At 43.2% G+C, this 16,946-nt stretch overlaps 1 protein-coding gene across 1 annotated transcript in view; it reads left to right on the forward strand.

Moving 5' to 3' along the window:
* The first annotated feature begins 9,753 nt into the window (after positions 1 to 9,753).
* ROR2 (receptor tyrosine kinase like orphan receptor 2) overlaps positions 9,754 to 16,946 on the forward strand; it is a 145,253-nt gene continuing 138,060 nt past the window's right edge. Inside the window, exon 1 of the mRNA XM_032676484.1 lies at positions 9,754 to 9,791. The gene's annotated coding sequence lies outside the window, so the exon portion shown is untranslated. The remainder of the gene's footprint in view (positions 9,792 to 16,946) is intronic.

Here is a 16,946-nt window from a genome sequence, read left to right on the forward strand (position 1 = left end):
GCTTGCATTAAAAGATCTTGTATGGTTCTTTATTTCAATAACATACACATCAGTATAAAACCATGTCTATGGTGCATCATTAATAAAATACACATATACCCGGTATACAGTCTGCATGTTCTAGGAACTCAAGCTCCTGTCCACAAAGAAACTTCCTCAATGAGGTTAAACATCCAGGGACAGCTGTAGATTTCATACTCATCCCCACTAGCAACAGTTCTGCTAAAAAATACTCCAGCCACTCACACACACACACACGATTTTACAGTGGAAAAAATGATTTCTCATTATTCCTTCCACCCAGATGTATTTATTTAGTTGTTTTTATTTCTATTGCCATGGTGGCTCAGAAGCCCTCTGCTCTACTGAGGTTTGTTTCAGTATGAGCAGCCCTATACATTGTAAGTCACAACATCACAGGAGTCTTCCACTTCCTTTCCTACCCTTTCAAAAGTGCAATTATATATGCTGTCTTTCCCCACTTCCTGTTAAATTAAAAGCTGTGCAAGGGTGGAAATGCAAAGTTTAAATATATCACTGTCATATGTTTTGTGTTACAGAGAAAACAGCAGCCTTTCTGCCAAATCAGTCTATGCCTTCTTGTCTGACTTAACTGCTATTAGGCACTGAGTACTTCAGAACAAACCACACAGAGAAATAAATTATCCTCCATTGTCTTTGCTTTCCCTATTATCCGCAACTTGCAGGCAAGAGAAAAAGTGCTGTTTTCAGACTCTCCCCATTTATCCCTGACATTCCCAGAGGACTTCGGTTTGGAGTTGGAAATGAGCTGACCTGTTTCTCCACTTCCTATTTTTCTTAGCTGGGTTGATTACCATGCTGCTTGGTCGTTGCTGAGAACCTGGAAGAGGACAGCGGCACGCGGGGTCTGATTTTTGCTGGGCCAGCATTGCATAATGTCAGCGGCGACTGGCACATGCTGGGGCCTTTTAGATCATAGAATCAGATGAACTCTTCTCCACAAAAAAAAAAAAAAAAAAAAAAAAAAGGCACTGGTGTCTCGGGGATATCATCATGTCTGTGCAATAGCTCAGAGCATCTGAGTCTAATTTAGCTGCGCGATTTAATGTAATTGCAGATTTGGTTTAAGAAGTTGGCTGCTGCTGCTCCTATGGTTGACGGGGAAAGAAAGATATCAAAAAGTGTTCCTTGGTGAGGCTTCCCAATAGGGCAGGTAGACACTGCAGGTGTAGCGCAGTAGCTGCTGGTTGGGCAAGTAAGATCTGTCAAAATCTATCGCTCAGGAATTTCTGAACAACACAGAAACCGAAGTAAGTTTTTTCTCCTGTTTGAACTTGGTCAGATTAGGGCTGTTGGGGACAGCAGTAGTGACTGATCTGATAGTCCATCCTTCTGTGTTTGCTCAAAGTGGGGAATGCTGACTGATGCCAGATGAGGCATAACCGGTCCCTGTAAGCAGAGCCTCAGATTTGGCATAGCTGGGACTCAGACCTCAGAGTATATTCTCACAAGTCCTGATGTGAAACAGAACACAGTGTCACCAGAGCAGCTGACCAGCTACAAGAACACTGATTCTCTAATAAAAGGTGAAACAGCTTACTGACCTGAAGTCCCTTTTCCTCTCCCTGTGTTGAGTATGGAGATAAGACCTTGCATTCAGGAGAGTTATCTAATCTGCCCTGAGGTTGAGGCAATTACCTATCTCCCTGGGTAGATCAGACTGAGCTTTCAGTTAAATCTGAGACAAAACATGAATCATTTCTCTAACTATGCTAATCTCCAATTTTGTTGTGTCTCTTTTGTGAATGAAAGATATAGAACGTAAAAGGGATGATAATAAGATCATGATGACAAAATATATTTGGGTAAAGTTTTTCTGCTTTTAGAACCTGGAGAACATAACTACAGAGAAGAGACTGTATAATCAGATATCTAAAAATTCACTTCAAGAAAAACAAAGAAGTTCTAGAAGAGGGCCAAAAAAGGCGCAGACTCTTTTTTGTAGTAATAGCTAACTATTCAGATTGCTCCAATTCCAGTAAAAGGAATGAGAAGAGGTAGAGAGCATCTTTAAGTGAACAGAAGTATCTCACTTTTCTGTTTTGTTTTGTTTTGTTTTGTTTTGGCGGGGGTTTTTTGCATTTATAGAACTGGTACACAGACAAAAAGAAGGAAAAATACTACACAACAGGCAGTAGCACTGCAAGATCAAACCCACTTGACAGCCAATTCAGACACAATGCAACCTTGTAGTTGCATATAATGGAAAAAGAGTACTTTAAAATAATTTTACTTGTTAGCACTAAGCTGCTTTTCATAGAAGAGGACCTCAATGATTCATATGGCAATTGGAAACCGCAGTTTTTGTTTTTGTTCCAGCTGATTGGCTTTGCAAATCTCTCTGAGGAGAAAGGTTGTCTTTAAAATGTTTCGAAAGTAGAATCCAATGTAATCACATATTCTTTGCCGTACTTCTGTGTGAAGTCTTTGTTATCTATACTGTTGACTAATTGTATGCACGTGAAGCAGTTTTATTCAGACTTGAATATCTATTTGAGCCCACCTCAGGTTCCCATTTTTTAGGCACAATGCTCTGTAAGTGCTGTAGAATATGTTATTAGCTTATGGTATCCCAAATATTTTAATACTCATCAATATGCTGAATTTTCTTTCGTAAGTTTTAAAGTTCAGACTGTAGGTAAGAGAAGGTAAAAAATGTGGCAGACTGTCTTCCTCAGGACTGTAGACCAAAGGGAAAATGCTGGGGAATGCACTCATCTGCTCCATGCCACAGAACACAGCAGCACTGAGTGGACTGTAGCCGTGTTCACGTTCCCACTACTTTTTGTGTGTTGTCTTTGAAGTTCTTTCCATGGTTGCTCCTGCTCTCTTATGTCTGTGTGTGTGTGTGTGTGTGTGTGTGTGTGTGTGTGTGTGTGTGTGCCACATGTACCCCCAAGTCTGGAGGGAGAAAAGGGAAGGAGAGGAATTTTATTGTACCACATGACTGTTGCCTAGCGCAGGGTTGCAGGGGTTTTACCCTGCCTCTGCTAGACTGTTTGTTGTCTGTTTGGGGGCTTCTTTGTGACTAAAAAGGCAGAGTTGTGCTGAGAAGCTTCGTGTCTATAACATAAGAAAAAATTACTTGTGCCGACTAATTCTAATTTTCTCAAGGTAAGTTTTACCTCTTTCTCAAGTTTATCCATCTGTTTGTGGGCCTGAACCTCCACACACCAATGCTGAAGACTGCCTGTTCTCTAGCTAAGTCTAGCTTTAAATGGCAAAAGAGCAATAACAAAAAAAAAAAACAAACACCAAAACTGAGTCCAAAAAAACACAAACCGAAACAAAAAACACAAATCACACCAAATCAAGCAAAAAAAGTCCTCATCCTCTATTCTTTCCCCTCTTCCCGACTTTCCCCACAACTGACAGGCACATCAAGGCTCTCAAAAGAACATTCTTCATAGTCAGCTGACTTTTGGTGCACCTTTGGGTGCTGACTTTTAAATTCTGGGTTCAGTTCTGTGTTTGTCTGACACCTTCATGCCCAGATGATCTTTCAAAATGAAACAATATATACTTTCTGGAGTGATTTGCAAAAATCTGATGCTTTTTGAAATTTAACTATATTTTTATTCTCACTGACAGAATGTTGTATTTTTGGTCTTACCTTGTAAACTGCAGTAGTTAATATGGTATACCAGTAATGTGAGCTTGGGTAATGCATTTATAGTTCTGGATGAACTCAGCAAGTAACTTGTGGTGTTAAGGATGTATAGACACCTTTTTTTTCTTTTTAACCTTGTAATCTGCCAAAAGTCTGAATGTTGGTGCTCCAGCTTGACAACTAGAACTTGTTTTGGAGTTTATGTAAGTTATATAGTTACAGTTTTAATTGCTCACGTGTTATTTACAAAACTGCAGCATCCTAGTGCCATGGGGATGGCTGACGTGGACAGCTAAAATAAATGCACATAAGCATTCAGTACAACAGCAGACTATAATGAAAACTGCATGAAAAAAGAACCTCGGTTTTATTTTTTGAAGTATGAGACTAAATGCCAAGATCACTCTTTAGTGTAATCACAACAATTTCAGGGATTAATTGAGCTCTAAATTAAATTAGTTCAGACATTCACGTTCTTATTTAATTTATACAGTGGAAACCTAAATCCCATTCTCTAGCCAGACTTTTATCTTCAGTAAGTCATGCTGTGTTTGACCTGTAGGAATAACGGACAGAAAAGAGAGATGCAGCATTCTCCTCCTTTATGACTGGAGTGGATTGAGAAGGCACCAGTCTGAGGACACTGCAGGTTGCTCAGACCATCAGATGAGTATGATTTTACCAGTTAGGGCAATCAGCTCTGGTTTTGGGAGTGTCGTCTGCATCCTAACTTAAGAAATAAATGAAACACTTTGTTTATTGTTTCCTGTGGTTCTAGGTATGAGAAGTACCCTTGGTAATCTTCTCTTAATAAGAGTGTTGATGATACGAATGCTTGCAGATTTGTTATTCTGTGTTTTGTTGGCTTGTTTGCTTGACATGTTTGTATATGTTGAGCTGTAAACAAGCAAGGAGGGAGGTGACTCCTGAGCCTATTTAGAGATGGTTTTTACCTTCTGGAGGTAAAATAGTTCCTTCAAAATATTTATTGTGGCTATTTTTAATATACATATATGTATATTACGTATTAAAAGCATAAGAAACAGTGATCTGAAAGTGTGGATCAAAACTTGATAATAATTTCATTCCAGTAAAGGAGAAGGTTTCTAATGACTGTTTTTAACTTATTTTTTTACTTTGATAGTTACAAGTTTAATGAAAAACAAAACAAAACAAAAAAACCACAAACCATAGAAATGTACAGGTAGACTGTGAACATGCAGTTCTTTATTTGAATGGCTGCTCCAAAACTATTTCTGTTCCTATTGGGTGTTTTGCTAAGTGTAACATTTATCAGATGGCCACCAGAATTCCCACACTGTGGGAACTGTGCTCAGTGTTTGAACAACCCAGCTGGGCCTCCCCTTGTGCCTTTTCACTTGCACTTCAAGATTAAACAGGTGTATTTTTGGGTTACAAATTTGGACTTGGGTGTCTGAAGCCTGTCTGAGTCCTACGTTTTATGCTCTAAATCCTTTTTTCAGTTTTGGCCAATAGCAGAATTCTGTGGGATGTACTTTAACATTATAGAAGAAAGCCCAAGAGGTGATCCTGCAAAAGTGAAGCATATAGGTAATGTTTGCAATAATGTTTTCTGTCCTGTTTTCATCATAAGAATAAAAAGATCAAGTTTGGAATTAAATTTTTGATTAAAGACAGCGTACCAATTAAAACTTATCTAAGCTTTTAGGATGGTTGTGGGAACACTGAGACCTTCAAGCTGGAACCACATTTAACATCACGTTTTCTTTAAAGTCACTTTTGTTATATTTCTTATGAAAGCAGACACACACAGCAAAGGAGGTCCACCCAGACTCTGCAAGGGATTCCCAAGTAAGTTCAGGCTGAACTCCAGCTTTGCCCACTGCTCTTAACTGCTCCTATCAGGCACATGCCATATGGTCGTGCAAACAAATACGCGCACAGCTTTTTCCTTGTCAAATAGTGACAAAACAGTTTGGGACCATATGCTGGGGAACACAAGTGATCTCTCTATTGGCTTACATGAACAGGGTGAGCCAGCTCAGAAGAAATGTGCCGTTGCCCCGTTCTTCTTTGCCTGCTGTGCGTATTTTCCTGCAACACAGAGCAAGGATTTGTGAAATGGCAGTTTTTGCAGCCAGTGACAAAATGATTTGCGGCTACGAAGGTGACTTAAATTCTCAACAGCTAACTTGGCCTGGTCATTCAGCCTTCGTGACATAGACAGCTTCCCCTGCTAAGTCAGAAAAAATAATTCGCAACTGAAGTTTCTATGAAATGCTAATTTATTCCCAAATGCAAAAAACATTTGGATCTGTATCCTAGATATTTTGTGAGGCCTTTGAGAGCGTCAGAGGAAAAAAAGCAGAAGACTATTTCTTGGGAGGATTATGCAAAATGTAAACTAATTTATGCAGACAGCTTTTTCTCCTATTAAGTTTGGAAAGCAAGAAACACAGCTGAACAATCATAAGTTTCAGAGGAAGATAGACTTGGAACTTGTAGCATTTTAGACAGGTAACTGATGCAGTTTTTAACCAGTTTAACTTTGTTTTAAAAGTCATAGCCCTGTCTCTGCTTTAGTTTCTTGGGCACACTTCTGAACTTCCTATTGTCCTGCATTAGAAAACTAATCCCATCATCTAATAAGAATTGTGCTTATCATCATTACCAAACAGCAGATATTGCAAAAATCGTGGAATAAACTTCAATTGCAGGCCTAATTAGTCCTTAGGCCATTTTTTTGTTTCTTTCCCTACCTCTCCTGTGTAATCTACTGAAAAAGGTGCAAATATCGGTAATTGGGACATAACAAACACACTGGCTACTTATAACCAGTGTCAAATAACAGCTTTATTTTGTAGGTAAGCTGAAGGGTATGTAGTCTTTTTTCATCCTCAGCTCGGGTGCTGCATATGCTTTGTGTACCATGTTATGTGGTGGTGTGATCTTGCCCATTTCCCCAGAGATCAAGGGTTTGTTCAGCAGCATTATAGATGATGTTTATGAAGAGTGAGAAAAAGTAATCCTTGTACCTAGAGATCTATCTATCTATACCACTGTCTATCTATATCTGTATTATTTTGGCCTCAGGAATTTACAAAGCTCTGAAACAGATAACCTCTCTCATGAAGAGAGGCTGAAAGAATTGGGGTTTTTCAGCCTGGAAAAGAGTAGGCTCCAGGGGAATCTCACTGCAGCCTTCCACCCTTCCCTAAAGGGGTCTTATAAAAAAAGAGGGAAAGTGTGTTTTGACACAGATAGTGGCAGGGCAAGGAGTAATAGTTTTAAACTGAAAGGGAGAAGATTTAGATTAGATTTTAGGAAGAAAATTATTTACTCATAGTAGTGAAGTACTCAAATAGGTTACCCAGAGAAGTTGTGGGTGTCCTGTCCTGGGAAGTGTTCAAGGCAAAGTTGGATGGGGCTTTGAGCAACCTGGTCTAGTGGAAGGTATCCCTGCCCATGGCAGGGGGTTGGAGCTAGATGACTTTTAAGGTCTCTTCCAACCCAAACCATTCTATGAAGAAAAAAATAACATCATGGAAGTTAATAGAATACAGTTTATTTACTAAAGGGGTACCATGTCAGCTGAACTTAATAGCTTCCTTTCAGTGATTTTCAAAACAAAGGACATACTAGACCTCATTCACCTGGACTTGAACATTTAATATGCCTCCATATGGGAAGGTATGGGTTAAGATGGAGCTTACAGGGATTCCTTGATAGGCTCTAAGGTGGATGTAGGTCTGGCAGAAGGGTGGAAAGTGAGAAATTTTGAATTGCAAAGTATTAACTTCAGGCATGCTCTTAACTATTGATCTCTAGTATTTAATGTAGTTTCAGTGATTTCAAAATCCCTCGGAACACATTGTCAGTGTGCAACCAAAATTTTTTGTTGATGCAGAGCCAAGAGGTGTTCTTGATAAAAGAAGGAGCAGAAAGAACTGATCTTGATGACTTGAGCTACAGAAAGGGGGGACAGGGGGTGTGGATGTATGAGACCAGACATGTAGAATTTTGATGCAGGTCTCTGCAGTTAGTTATACACTGGAAACGATAAAGGAAGAGAGAATGTAGATTTTCAGACACATGATAGTATACCAAAAACTGGCAAGGTGCTGTACTCACCGGGATTTATCAGTCTTTTCAGCACAGAAAGAAAATTAGAAGTGCTCTGCCAGAGAAGGTATCCCCAATACTATGTCTAGCTCAAGCCACTCATCATCAGAAATATTAAACCAGACTCCCAAATATAAGGGGAAATGGGGGGATAGTCAGTGTGGCAGGAAAAAGGATTAGGGTGATCATGGAACACATAACTGATCATTTCAGAGGAAATTAAAAGATTTAGGGGCTTTTTAGGCATAAAAAAATAAAGGTTGAGATGTGACTCTGGTCATTTTAAACCATAGAGAGGGGAAATGGGAAGGTATTTATGTGAAAGGAGAATAGTGGCAGAAGAGGTAAGGAATATGAACTGGCCTGAATACATATAGTCTGGAAATTAGAAGTAGGTTCTTAACGATCAAAGAGGCAAAGTTTGGAGCAGCTTTTTATCTAAGGAGTGAAGCTTGTAAAAAAGATCCTCTACTTTTACCTTTGGTTTCATATGTTTATGAAAGGGATTATAAAATGTGTTGTTATGATGGCAAGGGGCTGAAGTCAGTCAGTCCTACATTCTTGCCAAAGAGGGATTGGGGCCTCCCTTTTGTCATTTTTAGGTGCCAGAAGAATTTTCAAGATGGAACTGAAGACCTGAAAGAAACAAAGCACAAAAGGAGGAAGAAAGAATATGTTGTAGTGTTTGCCTTTGTTTGCAATACAAGGTAAATTTAATGGAAAATTAATTTAACTGAAATTATTGTGAATTTAGAGCTCGATTTGGGGAAGAACTTAAAGGAACTTGTATGTATTCAGCATTACTTAGCATCAAATCTTTAGAAATGAAACCTAAAACAACAGAAATATTGTATTTGCAGAGAAGGCATCTGATTAAATGCTGTTAAATTATAACTTTAAAAATACGGCAAATGATTGGGTGATAAACTGTTCCTGGAGTTTATATGACAAAGTTACCAGAAGCCTGATGACAATTCTGCATTATCTTAGAATACCGATTTCTTTGAACTGCAAAGAAATCCTAAATCAATCCAACGCTTCCCCCCCCCCCCCCCCAAAAAAAAAAAAAAAAAGAGAGAGAGAGAAAAGGATGCCCTGATTTCTGGTAGTAAATAACCTTGAAATATTTTGAAACTTTACTGGGAGCAGAATAATTTTCAGCCTGGTAAAGAGAGAATGCAAACTTTGCTTTTGACACCCCAGCATGAGAGAATCGGTAGAGAGCGAGGAAGATCCTAGTCACGGTGGTTCTCGCCTCTTGGAGTACGTGCCGCGGGGCTGACGCCACTGGGCGCTTTGGGGACAGGAGAAACTGTGTTCAGTCAACAGTAACTGTGCCTTCAATGCTGCCCGGGTGCGAAAACACCTCAACTGCGCACCGAGGAGGAAGGAGGCGAAGGAGAAAAGCAGTGGCGTTTTTCGGCCGATGTACCCCTCGTCCGCGTCTTTTTGTTTTGCTGGGGTTTTTTTAAGGGAAGCTGAAGCATCATGAGGCTTCTGAAAGCAGAACTCGCCCTTCAGAGGGGGCCCAAGCCCTGCTGGCTCCTGGTGGTCGTGGAGTGCCGCGGGCAAGGTGGGTGCGGGCTCGCCCCGGCGGCGGGGGCTGCCCCAGCAGAGGGTGCCGGAGCTCTGGGACTGTCCTTGTCCTTTCCGCCCCTCGGCGCCGCTCTCCTCCCCTGTGTCGGGTTTGCCCCGGGTGACGTTCGGATGCTGGCTAAGGAGGAGGAGGAGGCGAAGGAGGAGGAGGAGGAGGAGGTGGGGAAAGGAGCGCAGCTTCCCCCGCCCCCAGTCGGGGACAGTCCGCTAGCGGGAGCGCAGGGCCGGCGCGGCGGAGCTCGGGCGAAGTTTGCGGCAGCGCGGAGCCCCCGCCGGCACCGGAGCGCTCTCGGCCCGCGGGCGCTGCTCTCCGCGGGCTCTCGGCTCGGCGGCCCGTCGGGCACCATGGTCCCCACGGCGGCGGAGGGGCGGCGGGGGGCGGCGGGCCGCCTCCTGACCCTGCTGGCCACCGCCTCGCTCCTCCGGCTCCGCGCGGCAGGTAAGGAGCGGGACCCCCGGCCGGAGGGGAGGATGCTGCGGCTGCTGCTCTTCGTGGGTGGGGGGGGGACGGGAGGCAGGGGAAAAGCCGCGCCTGTTCGTAGGAGAGTCGCGCGTATCCGTTTGGGACCGGCGGAGCCTCCAGCATCCCCAGGTGGTGGTTCATGTTGGTTACTTTTTCTTTCTTGTCTTTTTCATTTTCTTTTTTTTTCCTTTTTTTTTTTCCCTTTTCTCCTCTTTCTTCCTTTCTCTCTCTCTCTCTTCCCCCCCGTCCCCGCCCCCCCTTTTTGGTTTATTTTATTTTTTTTTTTTCGGTTCTTCTTGGCACAATGGAAACTTGACGTTGTGTTTCTTTACGAGGGGGCGGGAGTTGGCAGGAGGCGAGGGCAGCTAAAACTTTTGCCCCGAGCGCATCCCGGCGCCCCTGTCCTGCTCGGGCGGCAGTGGCTTCGTGCCTCTCCTCAGCCGGTTCAGCGCACCGAGGTTGGTTGGTAGCCACTGAAGGGGGCCGGGGGGGGCGGGGGGGGGAGGGGGAAAGAAGGAGAAAACAAAGGAAAAGTTCTGGTTGTTGCCGAGGGTGGATAGCGATGAGTGGAGCCTCCTCCTCTGCCCGCCCTCCAGCCCACTCCTCGGAATGGTTATAATAATGTGTTATTATTTGGGACGTTGAGCGTTGCCAGAATCTCAGCAGGAACCAGGAGGGGATTAAAGTTGAGTGGGCGAGGGGGGCAGCCGCCGTGCTTGCAGCTCATGGAGGCTCGGCGGGGTCTCTTTCTGTGTGCTTTTTTTTGGGCTTTAGAGGGTCCCGTTTTTCTCTGTGTACCTGGCCGGCCCGCGGGGACTGAGGAGGTCGGCCTTTGGGCTCAGGAAGCACTGCACGCGCGGTTCAGCGAGCTCCACGATTGTTTTTAGGGTTGAATAAACTGCCCTTATTAACATCTGACCTTGCGCCGTGGCAGCGGCGGTGCGGCTGCTGAACAGATGCCAGTTTGTCCGGCATCTCCGAGCGTAGTGCCGTGATTTACAGGGACCTTTAGGGAGCGTGTGGAGTTGGAGAGCCGCGATGGTGTAAGACTTACAGTTCCTGTAAAAGAAGCCGCATAAACTTTTTTTTTTTTTTTTTTTTAGATTATTCCCCCTCCCCTTCCCCGCACACTTAAGTTAGGTGGTGCTTTCAAAGCAAAAAAAGGGTACGCTTAACTTTTTCGTTTCTCTCGGATGTGAAATGCACCCGGCGAGGTAGGAGCTGCCGGATTCAGCTCTTTGATCTTCCATGAAGCCATTCTCTGGAAAATTGCCCTCTCTCCCTCTTGCAGCAGATAAACCTCACTCACAAACGCCTTCCCGGGGCGCCTTGCCCAGGGACTGAGGGAGGAGGTGACACCATTTCCATGCCAGGTTTGTAACCCTTCCCGTGCTGTCCCCACGGGGCAGTGCTCCGGGGACTGGGCGCTTAGCAGGGCCTTCCTCCCCCGCCTTTCCTGGCTTTAACTTAATTGCACCGAAGTGCTGGAGGAGACCGATGATGTCTTTAAGGAAAAACAGTGATGCTGCAGATTAGAGGGGACTTGTTAATCAATTGCACGTTTGAAAAGGCTTTTCTTCCCTTTGTTGCTTTCGCTAATCCATTTACCTCTCCGCGGGAGGTGACAGATGCCTATATTTCCTGTTATTCAGCTCCGGGGGCCGAGGTCTTGCCATTTGTTGCCTTACCATGAAGGGAGAGGGTCAGCAGAAAGCTAGAGAGGTCTGGGAGCTTTCCGGGGCGAGAGCAGGAGGCGGGCGTGTTACAGCTCGCGGATTTGGGGTCAGTTCCCGTCGCGTTTATTTTTCCTAGTGGCTTTATTGCTCCCTTTGAAGAGGCTGCCCCGCCGCTCTGCCCCTCCCGCGGGGTCCCGGGCTCCGGGGATCTCCCGGCCAGGCAGGGGGGGCTGGGAAAAGGGGTCTGTGGTCGAAGGCAGCGGCTCCCCCGGGGCCGCAGGGAGGATGACGGTCGTGCTCTGAGAGATGCTGTGAGAGGAGATGCCGCATTCCCTGTCCCCGTCCCCACTTTATTCCCTTTACCCCGGGCAGCTCCATCGGACGGAGGTGTGCGCGGTGTCCCGTGAGCTTCTCTCCCGCCTTCCTCCCTTCGCAGCCCGTGAACACCGGCGTTTGTGCATCTGCCGCCGCCAGGCCCTTTCTTGCCCTTCCAGGGCCGCCCCGCGGCTTCCCGGGGTTGGGTGGAGGGGTGCGGGATCCCGGGGAACCTTCTGCCCGAGCAGGGGAGAGCGCCTGGCGCCGGCAGAAGGGGCCGGGAGCGCTGTGGGAGCGCGGCAGAGCCTCCTCCGTCTGCCTTGGCGGGCGGTGGTACTGCTCTCTCCGCTCGCATGTGCCCTCAAGAGGCGAGTCAAATTTGGCGAGAGCGTTTCAACCTTCTCTCTGAGGCAGTATGAATGAAATCGTAAATTACCTTTAAAAGCGCATTTGGGATTTATTTTTTTTTTTTTTTTAAAAACCGCTGCCCCATAAGCGGGCTCGTGATAATCGTCTCAACCACCTGTGGAAAGTGTGGATTCGCTCTACTTCGATAAGGCACGGAGTTTGAGACTCCATTTTCTTCGCTGAATGTGCAGCTCAGTGGTTGAGAGCTCATGATCACGGCAATAAATGCTTGTGTACTTCTATTGTTAAGCGGTATTCTTCCGTTTAATTACATTTGCTTAGTGGTAAATAGAGTGCTTGTTAATCTACATTTCAGTTTAAGGTTTATTTTCGAAAATGCTACTTCAGCCTTTTCAGTGTTCTCTTCTACAATATGGCCAAGGTGAGAGGCAACAGAAACGAGGACGGTCGCTTGTTAAAAATGGTGATGCACAATGGGCTCGGCTTATACAGAGTTTTGCCCCCTTGCCATTAAATAGAAAAGGACGTTTAATCAACTGGAAGTTAATGCTCACATGACTTGAGAGGTATGCAGAACGCAGTATTTAAAAAAAAAAAGTAATAACTCCGTCAACAGATTGTCTGGGAAATAATGGTAACTCTTTGCCTATGATTTTGATTTTGTGAACTTCTACCTAATTTTATAAGAAAACCCGCCCTCTAGTTTCTGAGAGTACAGTGTTTGTGGATAAATTAATACAAGCACGGATTACTTCTGAATGCCTTTGAACGCCCAACTACAGAAAGTTGTAATATACACGAATCTTGAAAGTTACATAAGATTTAGCTATAGCTCCGTCCTGATTTTAATAAAAGAAATTTAGCTCTGGAAATTGTAAAAATTGTGAAAGTTGATGTAGCTTTGAGCACAAGAAGTCTTCACATAGCTTTTTAACAAATGACATTGGCTACATTCACTATTTTTAGATCAAACCTTAATCAAACCTTTTCTAGCATTAATTAAGTCGTTAAGAAGTTTAGTGGTGAAGTTTATCCTTGAGTCAAGAGCTGACACTGAATGATTTTTCGCCTTGAGTGTCTCCATTAAATTAAGCATTTGTAATGAAATTGCACTTTTCTCCTTAATCTCTCTTCTGCTGTAAACAGCATCGAAATGCAAGATGCAGAAAGAAAAGGACCAGATGACAGACGAGGCAAATTAATCCTGTTTAGTGAGTTTCCAGTTGTTTGCAGAAAAGCTGATCTTTTTTCTAAACTCACTGCACTTTGTCTAAGGTGTGAATAGCTTTCAGAACTGTCATTGACATGGAAATATGTTTGACCACTAATTAGGAAACTGACAGTCTTAGCCCCCTAGCCAGTGAGAAGAAAATGTAAAAGGAAAGAATGGTAATAAATACTGAGTTTTGTTTGATAACTGCGAGAATCTTCTACGTAGAAGACTTGTAGAGTCCTCTTCATGGTCTTACATTCACATTCAGAGTCTTACATTCACATTTTGTATTCAATAAAAATGTCAGAAGCAGTCACCATCTCAAGCTTTTAATCATACTTTTAATTGAGTATTTATTTTAAAGAGCCTCTGTATTTTTTTCTTTTGAACATTGCAAGCAAACAAAAAATTATTAAGCAACCCCTTTTTTTTAATAATAATTTTGTCTATAGATGTTCTGTGTTGCCTGTGTGGTTGCTCAGAGGGAAGAAATGCTACTTACAGTATTCCATCTAATTTATAGCATCTGTCACTGTGTTCTCTGTGCAAAGAATGGTTTGCTATTTAAGTTTGTTTATTCATTGTGAGGCTGTTGCTTTGTAAAGGAAGTTGTCATTAGGCTCAGCATGTCTGGATAGCATGCAAGTACTCAAGTCTTCTAATCCAGTGACTACAAAGTAGTTAATGCTTCAAAGAAAAGGAACGGCAGGATTTTGTTGCACTGAAAGAAGATGCATTGTTTGTTAATCTTGCTATTAGTTGTTACTCTCACTGCAGATTGACTACTACAGCATTGCTAGTAACCACTTGGGAGGAACCACGGTTTTACTTGAATTATTTTCTTTCCTCTTGGTTTTGTCTAAACTGTAAGTAGTGAAATGCATTTTGCATTTTTTGCATTTTTCGCATTTTTCTGACCATTTGTCGTGTATCAATATGCGTTTGCAAGCATCCTGCTGCACAGTTTTTCTGATGTTCTCCAGGAACTTGACTCACAACCAACCTTTTTCTCTTGATGTCTGTTTGTCCTCGGCTAGCTTGGGAAAGGACTTCCGCTTTCTCTTCCAAGTAATGCCAGCTGGTGATCTTTTTTGAAATTAAAACTGGGTGCACGTGCATGTCTTTCCAAGTGATAAAAGATGCTTTTAAAAAAGTCAGAAGGGGATCCCTTAGCTGTAAGATATGACTTCATCTTTTAAACTTGTCAGTGGACAAAAGGTTTCATTTGAGAACACAAATCTGCACTGTATATCCGTGAAAACAAGAAATCACAATAGGAATGCATTTCACTGATGGTGCACTCTTATTGTGATGGGCGAAAGTAGATGTATTTGACCTACCTCAGGCTTAGCTGGCTCACAGGGTTGTAGCACTGGTCTTGAGCAGTTTGCAGAGCCCGTTGAAGACCCAGTGTGGTTATCCCGTGGATAGCTCCATGCTTCTGGGGTGGTTTTAGATCTGTTTGCGTGTATCTGCCTGAGCTGTTGCGCACGTGTATCAAAAGTGTGAAGCAAAGAGGATATACACCTCTCTGCTGAATGAGTTAACCTACACTGATGCTTTCTGATCTTGCTAAAATGCATGCCTGTCTGTGGTGGTGAAGAAGTGTGGTACAGGGGAGCTGATGGAAGAGGAAGGATGTCACAGTATTGCTGGTTCAGTAGAAGTTATTATGTGGTCTTAACGTGCCTGTCCCTCTGAGTATAGAGCAGAGTTGACTGACATCCCCTAAAGGCTGTGTGGTTGTGAGGGTGCAGTTTCATGGACACCTGAAGCTCTTTGTTTATTTACTTAAATCTGCAAGGTGGCTCTGCTGGGAAGTAGTCATAGGGAAAAAGGATTCTGTAAGAATCAAAGACTGCATAGGCAGAACTGTACAGAGAATTAGTACAATGAAAAGAGATAATGCATTTTCTTCTTCCAGTGTAATGATTTTGCTGAAGCAACACAAAAATGTTTTGTCTGGTGTGCTGGTTTAAAGGTAAACCAGCAGGGGAAATGCACCCAACTCAAAAGAGAGATTATAAGTCAGAATAACAATAAAATAACACAGTAAGTGTGATTATACAGACAAACAACTGGTTTTAACCCACAAAACCCAAGTGTATAACCCAGCGCCCTGGGACGTGAACAGAGTGGTGTTCTTTGGGCCTCCTGAGTCCAAAGTAAAAGGAGAGGGGAAAACCTGTTGGTGGGGGTGCTGTTGCAGTCTGGTCGAGAGTGATGGTTGCAGCCTGGTTGAAAAGTGGTGATCTGCAGTCTGGTTGAGAGTGGTGCTCTGCAGTCTTCCTCTGGATCCCACGAGTGGTTAAAAAAGCTCCAAGACTCCAAGATTATATGTTCTCCCGTTCAGGCAGGAATGCCCAGTACTTCCCTTAGGGTGGGGAGTTCCACAGTTGGTGAGGACAGGGGGCACCCTCCTATCTCACAGGCCTCTTAACACCTGAGGAGTCAGGGCTGCTCTGGGCAGAGGGTGTTAATAGTCTATTGACAACAGTTTCTGGGAAATGGCATGGAAGGCTGTAGAATACACAGGTTGGGGTTACACCCATCCAGTGATGAACTGGTCCCAGCTGTTCTAACTAGGATATCTGGGTACAGCTTGCAGAAACAGCAAAATGAAACTGGTGGGTAACTGTTGGGGACCCCAGTTTGCCAGTTTGGTTTTAAAGTAGTGAGTAGTTCAGTTGGGAAACTAGATTGGATCCCCACTGGTATTTTGTTCCTGAGCAATCCATCGATTTCACATGGGAGACATTTCTTAGCTAAGTACCTTTCAGATTCAAAATTTCTGTTCAGATGTGAACTCATTAAGACAACAAACACAAGTTTGATGTTCTTTCTTGAACAAAAAAAATCCCCATGTGCGTATTGTCACACCTACGAAACCTCTACTGAACTTAGATTTCTGTCTTCTAACTGCTTTGTTTGGACACTTCCTTTTAAATGAACAACATAAACATTTAGTTCTGTAACTCCAGGTTATTGTCACTTGTCCTCATCAGCACTGCTCTAGGGTGTTTATTTAGCAGTTCATCTGGTAAGTGTTATTTCAAGGTGAAGTGGTTTCTATAAATGATTTTCCTTGCTTTTGGTAGTTCAGCACTTTAGCATTATATTGTGTATATAAGAAGAATGACTTGACTGGTTGTATAAGGAAAGGGTACATTCTGTAAGAGTTGTCCTAAAATTCTGAAGTCTTACTTTTCAAAACAACATACACAGCAATGTTGAATTGTAAATGAAACTATCAATGGACTAATTCCTTATCAAAGTAATCATGCAGTTACATATCCAGTCATTGAGTAGATAGAGGACAGATAAATGTATCACAAAAGACAGGACAAATTTGTTCTTGTTTCTTTAGTTAAAAAAACTATTAAAATTATGGTTGCAAATAAAAAATTTGATTTCTCCTAGCCAGAAACACTCTCCTCTTCTAAGTCATATGAACTGTAAATGAAGAAAGGTTTATCCTACCTAAGTCTAAAAGAGAAATCACAGAGCTCTGCCAAAGGCAAACTAATGAAACAGGCAGGCTACTGCTGCACAAGTGGA

Source organism: Chiroxiphia lanceolata, chromosome Z, assembly GCF_009829145.1.
Source record: "Chiroxiphia lanceolata isolate bChiLan1 chromosome Z, bChiLan1.pri, whole genome shotgun sequence".
NCBI lineage: Eukaryota > Metazoa > Chordata > Aves > Passeriformes > Pipridae > Chiroxiphia > Chiroxiphia lanceolata.